Raw genomic sequence first — 11,931 nt, 5'->3', positions numbered from 1 at the left:
TTTGAAATCTCACCTACCCTCTGATACCCCATCCCCACCTCTAGTTCTCTACTCCCATAGAACCCCCTTACACTTTGCTCTTGTCTAACACTTAACATATCACATGAAAAGTTGGCTCTTTTCTTGTTTCTTTCTTTTTTTTTTTTTTTTAAGATTTTATTTACTTATTTTGGAGGGAGAGAGAGAGAGAAAGAGCAGGGGAAGGGAGAAGCAGACACGAGCAGGGAGCTTGCAGGGAGGGCTCCATCCCAGAACACTGAGATCATGACCTGAGTCGAAGGCAGACAGTTAACTGACTGAGCCACCCAGATGCCCTTCTTGTTTCTTTTCATACTCTAACTGAAAGTTTCTTAAAGGCAGGGACTAAAAAAGTTTTTTAACAAAAATTGTGTTACCAGCATAGGGCCTAACATGTAAGAGGCATACAATAAAATGTTTGTTAAGTGTTTACTGAAATCTTCTATACTAGATATTGTTCTTGGCACTGAACAGCATTGAACCAAAAAGTCTAGATCCTTGTTTTCATGAATTTTACAATCTAACAGGGGAAACACATAATACACAAGTAAAAAACTGTAAGAATTTTAGATAAGGATAAATACTATGAAGAAAAATAATGTAGTATGAGAGTGTCCGAAACTTTAATGAGGAAGAGTCAGTTCTCTAGGAGAGAAACTTCCAAGCAGAGGGAACAGCAACCCAAAAGGCCATAACCTAGGAAGGAGTTTGATTTTATCAAGCAGCAAAACTAAGAAGGCCTGGGGTGCCTGGCTGGCTCAGTCGGTGAAGCGTGCAACTCTTGATCTTGGGGTTGTGGGTTAGAGCCCTATGTCAGGTGTAGAGATAACTTAAAAATAAAATCTTAAAAAAAAATTTTTAAAAACTAAAAGGCCTGTGGCCCCAAGAATAGTAAGCATACAGGAACTGATACCATAGGAGACTGAAAATGTGAGTGAGAACCAATTCATAAGGGCCTTGAGGGCAATGTTAAGGATTTAGGCTTTATTCTAAGTGTAATGGGAAGTCATTGAAAATTTTGAAGAACAGAAAAGAATCATTTAGCCATGTTTTTAAAGACTTGCTTTGCCTAAAATATAAATAATGGACTATAAAAGCCAAGAAGACCATGTAACATGAATAAAAATTAAACATTCTATTTTGGGCTGACACCCTAAGAAAACAGATATCAACTCCCATATTCCACTACAAGATGCTATACTAAATTATGCCCTGTTCAGAACTGAGAAAGCAGTGGGGAAACCAAATTTTAAATCTCTTAGCTTTCACTACCTCAAGATTATTGCAGTGTTAAAATTGAAGAGGGTAGGAATTAGAAAAAAGGATGAGGATGGTATTTGGAGAAAGTTATATATTTGCTGAGAGTTTACCTCCACTTTCTATAAGGAAGTGTGTTTGGAGGTAAGGGAGGTTTGGGGGTGAGGGTGGAGGTCTCACCTCAAACTGAGAGAGAGGAACTCTAAGAAGACTGCCCATAGCTTCTACAGTCTGGAAAACTGAGCTTGGTGGGAGACCCACACCTGGAATATCCTAAGGTTGGGAGACTTTTGTTGACCAACTGTTTTGCCACAAACCCAGCAAAGGTGACTGCTTTGGAAATGGCTCTTATTAGACAATGGACAAACAATCATTTTACAAATATTGACTGAGGTCCTATTATACATCAGGCACTGTTCTGGGAACTTGGAAGATATCAGTATCAACAAAATAAAAAGATTCCTGCACTCAAATCAATTAGACAAAAACATTCATATGAAGTAAACATATAGTGCGGGAAATTATAAAGGGTAAGGATAAAAGAACAAATAAAGCTGATGAGGAAGATGGAGGGGAAAGGGTACCATAAGAAGGAATGAAAGGTAAAAGTGGTTTGAAATATTAAGTAGAGTGGTGGGACTTCAAAGCAAAGACCTGAAAGAGGTGATGGGGTTAATTAACCAAGTGGTTATCCCAGGTAAGAGAAAACAACTAGAGCAGTTGTTTCTAACTTGAGCATGTGTCCAAAACCTCCAGAGGCTTTAATATACTCCCAAAGTTTCTGATTCAGTGTCAGGAGAGGGAATGAGAATTTGCCTTTCTGTAAGTTCTCACCTTATGCTGATGCTGCTGGTCCAGGACCTGCACTTTGAGAATCACTGAATTAAAGCAAAGGCCCCCAGGTGGTAATGTGCCAGATGTGTTCAGATGCTTCTCTGTGAGGATTGCTCAGTGAAGAGTTAGCTGGAGCCATTCTGAAACAATTTTACCCTGGAGGGCTACCTTCTGAGGCTGTGGGCTAAGCAACAGAAAACCACGGGCTTAGGGAAAATTTTCGTGACCAACTGGACAAAATCACAGCTCAGCCTTGAAATTCTCATTTGGCTCATTAAATTCACCCCATCCTTCAAGATGCTACCTCCTCCAGTTGTAATCTAAACTTATTTCCCAATTGGCGTTGTTATCATTTGACTTTAGCTACTTTTCTGTGAATATCCTCATTGTGCTTCTCCCACAAAAAGGTATATAATCCAACATTTATTTTCCACTCATACCAGGGTTACTGAGCATTTCCAAATTAAAATTGTACTGGGGTGCCTGGGTGGCTCAGTAGGTTAAGCATCCCACTCTTGATTTCAGCTCAGGTCATGATCTCATAGGTTCTGGGATTGAGCCCACATCCAGCTCCGTGCTCAGTGGGGAATCTGCTTCAAGATTCTCTCCCCCTGCTCCTCCCCCTACTTGCGCGTGTATGCGCCCTCTCTCTCTCTCTCTCTCTAAAATAAGTAAATAAATCTTTTAAAGAAAATTGCACTGTAGTAAAGAATGATGTACACAGAATTCTTGTTTTCTGCCTTTGATCATTCCCTTCCTAGTCTCTATAGCAACTGTGCCAAATGTTCTTCTTACCCTTCATGATCCCTGCCTCCTCCCCCTCAACAGATGACAATGTCTCCTATTCAGAGAGAAAACACAGTCTATGACACGTGAAAACCTCCAAGTTCCTGCCATTTTGCACCCTCCCCCAATACATATGTGTTCACATGTTCACTAGCTACAAACTTATTTCCTTCACTTAATCTTCTTTCCCCTGGTCTCAAATAAGACCATACAGACAAAGTATTTAGGAAGGTGTTTGACATAAACTAATGTGCTCCAATAAGTTTGGTGCTTCTTTTTTCTGCTTTGTTAGTTTATTACTTTTGAAAAATAGGTAAATACATAATGAGTATAAAATTTAGAGTCTCTTTCCAAACCCTTTTCCCTATTTCTATTCCCAGGAGACAACCACAGTTATCAGTTTCTTGTGTGTTTTTCCGGAGATATTCTATATATAAATAAGCAACTGTATTCACACATATTCTTTATGTTACACAAATAGTAACATACCATACAAACTTTTTTACCCTCTGATTTTTACTTTAAAATATGTTTTAGAAATCTTATGTCAGAATATAAAGAGCTTATTTGTTCATTATAAGTATGCACAATAATTTATTTGTCTGTATGTATTGATGGACATATTCATTTCTTATACATGGAAATATATTCATAGCATAAATTCTTAGAAATAGAATGATTGTATCAAAAGTTATTACCACATTGTCTCCATGGGTAGTTTATGTCAGCAATGTGTAAGAGTACATGCTTCCCTCAGTCTCAATCAACAGAGTATTTTCCATTCATTATTCATTCATCAAATTTTTTTTTAAAGATTTATTTATTTATTTATTTATTTATTTGACAGAGAGAGACACAGCGAGAGAGGGAACACAAGCAGGGGGAGTGGGGGAGGGAGAAGCAGGCTTCCCGCTGAGCAGAGGGCCCGATGCGGGGCTCTATCGCAGGACCCTGGAATCATGACCCGAGCCAAAGGCAGACGCTTAACGACTGAGCCACCCAGGCGCCCCTCATCAAATATTTTTTGAGTGACTATTATGAGCCACATTTTGTGCTAGGCCCAGGAACTAAAGTTTCTGCTCTTACATAGCTTAAATTCTAATGAGGGAAGATGCAATAAACAAAGAAATGACAGTTGAGTTTATAATTTAACTTTTCACTTTGCCTGAAAGCTTTAGTTCCCATGCTGCATAAGTACACCAAATTATGTTTGTGTTTAAAAAACAAACAAATCTCTCAACCCAGAGATTCTATTCTTTTTACCTTTTGAAAAGTTTCTAAATTTTAAATTTTTCATTAATAATCAAACCCCTTAAAGGAATATTTCATACTGACTTTCTCCAGTTCTTCATCTTCCATTCATTCTTCATTCCATTGCCCTCTTCAATCCCTAGTGATTTTATAGATATGCAGGGATTCAGCTAATAATGTGTGAATTAAATTTCCAATCCCAGATCTGCCTTCTAGATGATTCCATACAGGTTGTCTTATATGTTAGTCTCAGTGTGTTTGAAACTATTACTTTCACCATGACCCTGTCCTTTTCCCTCCCCACCAAACCTCCTTTTCCTGTGTTCTCTCCATGTATATGATATTATCATCCAACTGGTTGCCCCTCATGGAACACAGGAATCATCCTAGGCTCCTCCTTTCACCTCAAGCTTCACCACCCCTCCCAAATTAAGTTAACTGTCAAACTCTGTCATACATTAAGAAGGGGTTTAAAACTGTTTTCTCTCCTCATCCCCTTGTTTCATTCCTTGGCTGAAGACTCACTGTCTCTCACCTAGCCTACTTAATCATTTTTTATCATAGCCTCTAACCTTTACCTAATTCTGCTTCATATTCTCCAGTGGCTCTGCATGGCCTCCAGCATTGTGGTATATAAAACTCTTACTTCATGTCCAGTTTTTCAGCCTCAACTCTCATACCCATGCAAATTATCTCCTACCATACTCCTCCTGATATTATATCTTCACAAATTGTTTCCTCCCTCAAAAGGCCTTCACTGCAACCTACTGCCCCATCTATTGATCCAGGAAACTCATTCTTTTTTTTTTTTTTTTTAAGATTTTATTTATTTGACAGAGAAAGACACAGGGAGAGAGGGAACACAAGCAGGGGGAGTGGGAGAGGGAGAAGCAGGCTCCCACGGAGCAGGGAGCCCGATGCAGGGCTCGATCCCAGGACCTGAGATCATGACCTGAGCCGAAGGCAGACGCTCAACCAACTGAGTCACCCAGGCACCCGCAGGAAACTCATTCTTTAAGTCTTAGTTTAAATTTAAATTCCTGTGTAACGTCTTTTCTGGTCTTTCCCGGCAGAACTGCTGCAGTTTCCTATGAATGATCATGGCTTCTTTCTTACATATTTACCAATGCATGTATCATATAGTACATTTCAGGTTATAAGTAGTGGCTTCATTCTCGGGCTTCACATGGTGGCAAAGGCATTTCAAGAGATCTAAACTTAAATAATCATGGCTTAATGTCCAGTGGAAAAATAAAAATTCCTCTTCTTCGGAACTCCTACAAAATTACTAAAATTCACTTGTCTTTGGTACATGCTCACTTCCAAATTCATCATTGTTAGTTACAATCATTGCCATTACCTGAGCTGAAATCAAGAGTCAGACAATTAACCGACTGAGCCACCTAGGCGCCCCATGACATATTCATTTTTATATCCAGACTGCCAACTACAATGCTGAAACTAAATTAATATTTGCTCAACAGATAAATGTCTCTTTTCCCCAACTACTGCTAAACAATATAGTCCTTGATGTCATGGGCTGCATCTTTCATGCATATGCATCACATGTAGAACCTAACACACAGTGCTTTGCTTAATAAATTTTATCAACTGATGTTCAAAACTTAGGAAATAAATCAGGAGGTTCAACCGTTGTGTTCTCCAATATTTTGTCATTCTGTCCAGATGACAGTTCCGGTTTGTTCTATGCTAAGTCACAGCTAGGTAATATGTAAATCATCATCATTTAACCATGCCATATCTGAAACATCCAACAAACTCTTTATAATTTGTTTATAATTTTCTCTAAAATACATGACTTTACCAGTGTCAACTCCAAGTGCATGCATTAAAATATTTTTAATCTAAAGATAATAATGGCCACTACTATAGTAATAAACAAAGTAGAAGAAGGGTAAAAGTAATTGCAGTTGCTGAATGAGAACGTGTATTTTAAATTACAAAAAGCTAGCGCAAAAATCTTGGAGAAGAGAAAAACTAGTAGCAATTTCAGTATTCTCAGATGGGAAAAAAAGTTAAGTCAAAGTACATGAAGAGGAGTTCTTTCTTGTTATTCAGATATAGACAGATTTCTCATAATTATTTTGGGATTGAGTCTCAAGATGTTACTATCTTAACCCGGTGCTTCAATCTGTATCTTGGCATTTTAGGATAATTTACTGTGTAAAACACAGAAATACAAGATATTATATTCCACAGCATTATGTAAAGCCAACTAAATAAAATGAAAATAGAAAGATGCCCATCTTATTTAACATTGTAGCTACTTTGTACCATAAATTTAAAGAAAGCCAGTGTATATTTAAGCTAAACATGTTTCAATCACTGCCTATCTTATCCAAATTTAAAAGTTAAGCTTTTCTTCATATTATAGTTAATAGCCTATAGTTAATAACCAGCAGACTGGAAGACCAGATTATGCTTAAGCAGAGCTCCAAGTCATGGCTATATAATATCTGTCTTGTGTTTCAGTGCTGAACATTCTATATTATCATTAATTGAAGATGACAAATCAATTACCCAATTTCAACTGACAGCAATTAAGCACTTATACTATGTTACTAGATATTCTGCTTTATATATCAGCCCTAGCAAGCCTGTGGTGTCCAATGTCAATATTAATCATTTGTTTTTTCTATGATACTCAGTTAATCAAAGTGGTACTTACTAAACCTACCAAATATAAAGCTGTACTTTATTTTTTTATTATTAACATATAATGTACTATTTGTTTCAGAGGTACAGGTCTGTGATTCAACAGTCTTACACAATTCACAGCGCTCACCATAGCACATACCCTCCCCAATGTCCATCACCCAGCCACCCCATCCCTCCCACCCCCCACCACTCCAGCAACCCTCAGTTTGTTTCCTGAGATTAAGAGTCTCATGGTTTGTCTCCCTCTCTGGTTTCTTCTTGTTTCATTTTTTCCTCTCTTACTCTATGATCCTCTGCCTTGTTTCTCAAATTCTTATAAAGCTTAAATAAAGGAGGTCAAAAGAAAGAAAGTGAATTAAAGATGAAAAAAGAAGAGAAATACTTCCAATTTAATATATTTACAAAAGGAAAACAGAAGAGCATACATCCCAATCAAGTGAAATACCTTTCATTCCATTAGTTACATTTGCATAAAATATAAAATATAATAGTCTAATGTTTTTCAAGAACTGGCTAAAAAAAAAAAAAAGCAGAGAGAAAAAAAGAGATTGTTGTGCTTGAAATTGCTTAAACCTCGCCAGCTTGGTGCAGTTAACTAGTTATTATGCATCAAAAAAATTGAAGTTGTCAAATCAAAAATCATCACTAAAATTAGATCTCTTTTAATCTCACAACAGCTTTCACTGAGTTTTAACACATCCCAATGATGTGATTTTTTTTTTAAGTAAATAATTTACCATGACATTTTTATTCATGTTCAGGTAAACTTAGCTATTGTCTCCCCACATTTTAAGAAAGACTTTGTCCAATCTGATATTTTATTCTAGATTAAGAATACAAAATTAAGTATCTAGATGAAGATATTTACCAGATTGTTAATAATTAATTTGAGAAAGAAAATTTTTAAGGGTGCCTGGCTGGCTCATTCAACCAGTTGGGTGTCTGACTCTTGATTTCAGCTCAGGTCATGGTCTCAGGATCGTGGGATTGAGTCCCACTCTGGGCTCCATGCTCAGCGGGAGTCCGCTTTAGATTCTCTCTCTCCCTCTCCCTCTGCCCCTCCCCTGCCCCCATTCACTCTCTCTCTCTCTTTCTGTCACTCTCGCTAAATAATTTTTTTAAAAGAAAATTTTAAAAATATTCTTCATATCTAGCATATAGCCAAAACTCAATTTTTTTTTTTTAAGATTTTATTTATTTGACAGAGAGAGACACAGCGAGAGAGGGAACACAAGCAGAGGGAGTGGGAGAGGGAGAAGCAGCCTTCCCGCTGAGCAGGGAGCCCGATGTGGGGCTTGATCCCAGGACCCCGGGATCATGACCTGAACCGAAGGCAGATGCTTAATGACTGAGCCACCCAGGCGCCCCATCAAAACTCAATTTTTTAGTAACCTTCCAGTAAAGGTACAGAATTTCCAGATTCTTTGCCTAGTTCCTGGTGATAAACACTTACATAAGACATATCATATCCAGTGTCATTAGGGAGTGAACTATTTGCCTTCCTGAATACTCAAGAATAAGTAATGTCAGGCAAGGAGGAGAGAAAGATCATGAACATATTCTTTCAAAATTTGATCTCTAGCTTGCTAACCTATTACTTGTTTTCCATTTTAACTCAAATATTAGAAGAGTACATCATTTCTCACTCATGGTAATTGCATATCGTTTCCTCCCACTGCCACCTTTACTTGGAATTAGAAAATTTGGCATTACACAATGATGGTACTACAGATACTATAAAATGAAGACTGAGGTAAAAATAAAAATATTGTCATACTTTTTCCCTGTTAGATACATTTAATGCTTTCACTAATGCTTACTATAGAGAACAAATGTAAATACTGAGTTTATTACGGGCCAGGACCTAAGGGATTTATATTTAATCTTTAACCACACTTTAAAAGATTTGACTTATTATCTTCATTTCACCGAAGAAGGCGAGTCTTTGAAAGTTGAAATGACTTTTTGAGCTCATATGAGTAAGTGGGGACACAAACTTTAGATGAAGATTTGCTTAACTCTAGCACTGAGGCTTTTATTCGCAATATGTGGTAGTCTCTTAATAAACTGAAGCCCCAATTTCAGGAATATGCATCAGTTCTTACTGCCTTCACAGCCCCACTCCTTCCATATCCTCCATCCCTCCTCTGCTCTTACACATACACACATTTAGCTTCTTCCCCCACTAGGTTTCAGCAACAAATAAAGGAAGTAGTATAAAATACTGAGTTTGTGCATGTGTATTTGCTTCCTTTTCCATAAACAGGTGCTTTTATAGATGGTTTCACAGTTCATTGAATGTAGTGCAGTTTTCCCTAAGATTTTTCATTGTTGCAATTTAATTGTTTTCCCTTTTTAGCAGACTGCTTGGCAGGTGTCTCTTGAAAACAATAACCAGAATCATTCATGCAATGAAATATGTGAATATGTAAATTTTATTTAAAATCAGAATTGCTCTCTTCCTTCTAAATATTTTTTTTTAAAGATTCTATTTATTTATTTGACAGAGAGAGACACAGCGAGAGAGGGAACACAAGCAGGGGGAGTAGAAGAGGGAGAAGCAGGCTCCCCGCAGAGCAGGGAGCCCGATGCTGGGCTCAATCCCAGGACTCGGGGATCAAGACCTGAGCCGAAGGCAGACGCTTAACGACTGAGCCACCCAAGCGCCCCTCTTCCTTCTAAATATTTTTAAGATTCAGTTAAAGTTGGTTAATGCTTCAGTAGTTAAAACTGCTTTTACTGGGGCGCCGGGTGGTTCAGATGGTTAAGTGTCTGCCTTCAGCTCAGGTCATGATCCCCAGGTCCTGAGATGGAGCCCCACATTGGGCTCCCTGTCTCAGCAGGGAGCCTGCTTCTCCCTCTTCCTCTGCCTCTCCCCACTGCTCCTACTCTCTCTCTCTCTCTGTATCTCTGTCTCACATGAATAAATAAAAAATTCTTAAAAAAAAAAAAACATAGGGCGCCTGGGTGGCTCAGTCGTTAAGCATCTGCCTTCGGCTCAGGTCATGATCCCAGGGTCCCAGGATCGAGCCCTGCATCGGGCTCCCTGCTCGGGGGGAAGCCTGCTTCTCCCTCTCCTACTCCCCCCTGCTTGTGTTCCCTCTCTTGCTGTGTCTCTCTGTCAAGTAAATAAAATATTTTAAAAAAACTGCTTTCATTAGCAGTCTTAATGAAAATATTGCTTAATATTTTCAGTATTCAGTTACAGCTGCTTTGGTTATTAATTTCCAACAATCACCTAACAGTGTATCTGCTTGTATTAGCCTGGGACTGGTCAGGGAAACAGAGTCACTCAAAATATTCCTGGAATATTAATTAATTAATGAAGACACTGGAATTTATGTTAATGTGGAACACCAGGATGGGGGAAAGGCCAGGAAAGTCAAAATTTCATTCAACCCAGTTGTTGCCTAAAGTCAAAGGAGACACTGAAGAACCTTAGCCTAAAGCCCCTAAGTAGGTAGTTCTCAAAGACTTTCTTGGAAACTGTTGTGGTTCTCAAAAAATCTGAGAAAATTCCCAACAACTATTTCCAAGAGCATACAGAAGCTGCTGTCAATGTTTGACCATGCATCTGGCTGAGACCACATTCAGAGAGTCATCAACCATCCTTCTCTTCTACCTCCTAAGCCTTGTGGGAATTCCTCTCACTATCAAACCCTACAGCCAGATTTAAAGAAGCGGATTCTGGGAAATGTAGTTCCCTACTCCTCCTTACATTGCAGGTATTGAGAGCTCATAGTGATGCCAAAATGACAACAAACATTAGAGCACAGTCCATCCTTGTAAACTCAGCATCAATACACATGACATTGGCATTGGAACAAGGGAGTATACTGAAAAAACAGTGAGAAGACTATTAGTGCATGAACTTTTATGGGGGCTAGAAAGGAGGTGATGAAATCATCTTAGAGACTAGAAAAAGGGCAGCCCATGTTTTGTTGTAGCAAAATAATTGGTAAAAATGTGGCCTCCAGTAACTTGAAAGATAAAATGTGCTTGATGAACTTATGGATCTGGCCAAGAGGATTTCTAGGCAAAATGTGTAAAGTGCCAAATGACAGTTTTTTAGCTGTATGTAATAAGGTGTGGAAAGAAAGAGCAATTAGAGTTTGCAAGCAAAATTTAGAAGAAATATATAAGAGCCAGGACTTGTCAAGATAGGAAAACAAACCTATTTTGTGGTATTTCATATCACTGATCTGTCTAGATAGCAAAAGATTCTCAAAATAAAAATAGTCTTAGGATGAAGAATAGATCAAGGATATGGTTTTATTAAGACTTCAGAAAGGTTTAAAGGAGTGCCTAGTAGAGTCCTCAGCTAGGCAAAAAAGGCTTCTGAGAATCTTAAGGATATTGTCCCACAGCCCTAATACTCTAGGCAAAGTAAAGAAAAGTCTGTCTTGTAAAACTATGCATGTGGCATTTTGGGGCCTGTCATGACTTCCAATCAGATTCATGGGGAAACAAAGTTTTTAAGAGAATTTTACTTACTTTAGGCCAAAGGGGAAAGACATAGTTCAAAATGAAAAGCTATTCTATAGGCAGAAAGCAGGCTGTGAAGTCTACTTAGCTGTAAATCCAGACTATTTCTCATGGAAAGACAGGACCTCTCTGAGAGCAGACTGAAGAGCCCAGAGAAGGGATTCAAGAGCGACAGTGGATTAGAGAATTAAATTAACAAGCAGAAGTGGATCTAATGAGGGTGCATTTCTAACCCTCAGAATAGAGCATTCTGACAGCATTTGCCTGAGTAGATTTAAATCAGTGGCTGTTATGTGTCTCCATTTCCTCATCTTTTTGAGGGTGTGTGTGTGTATGTGTGTGTGTGTGTGTGTGTGTATTTTAAGTTGATAACAACTTAAATTTGAACACATTCCAAAACTATATTTCTGCTCCTTCCCATGTTTTATATTTTTGAAGTCACACTTTACATCTTTTGTTTTTTTCCCTTCACTAATTATATTTTAGTTAATTTTCCTATTTTGTCTTTTAACCTTCACAATAGCTTTATAAGTTATTAACCCACTGCCTTTACTATATATTTACCATTTCCAGTGAGATTTTTACTTTCATGTATTTTCTTATTATTAATTACTGCTATTT

This window comes from Leptonychotes weddellii, chromosome 1, assembly GCF_054177405.1.
Source record: "Leptonychotes weddellii isolate Sample4059 chromosome 1, ASM5417740v2, whole genome shotgun sequence".
NCBI classification, from domain to species: domain Eukaryota; kingdom Metazoa; phylum Chordata; class Mammalia; order Carnivora; family Phocidae; genus Leptonychotes; species Leptonychotes weddellii.
This window is presented reverse-complemented; position numbering follows the sequence as displayed.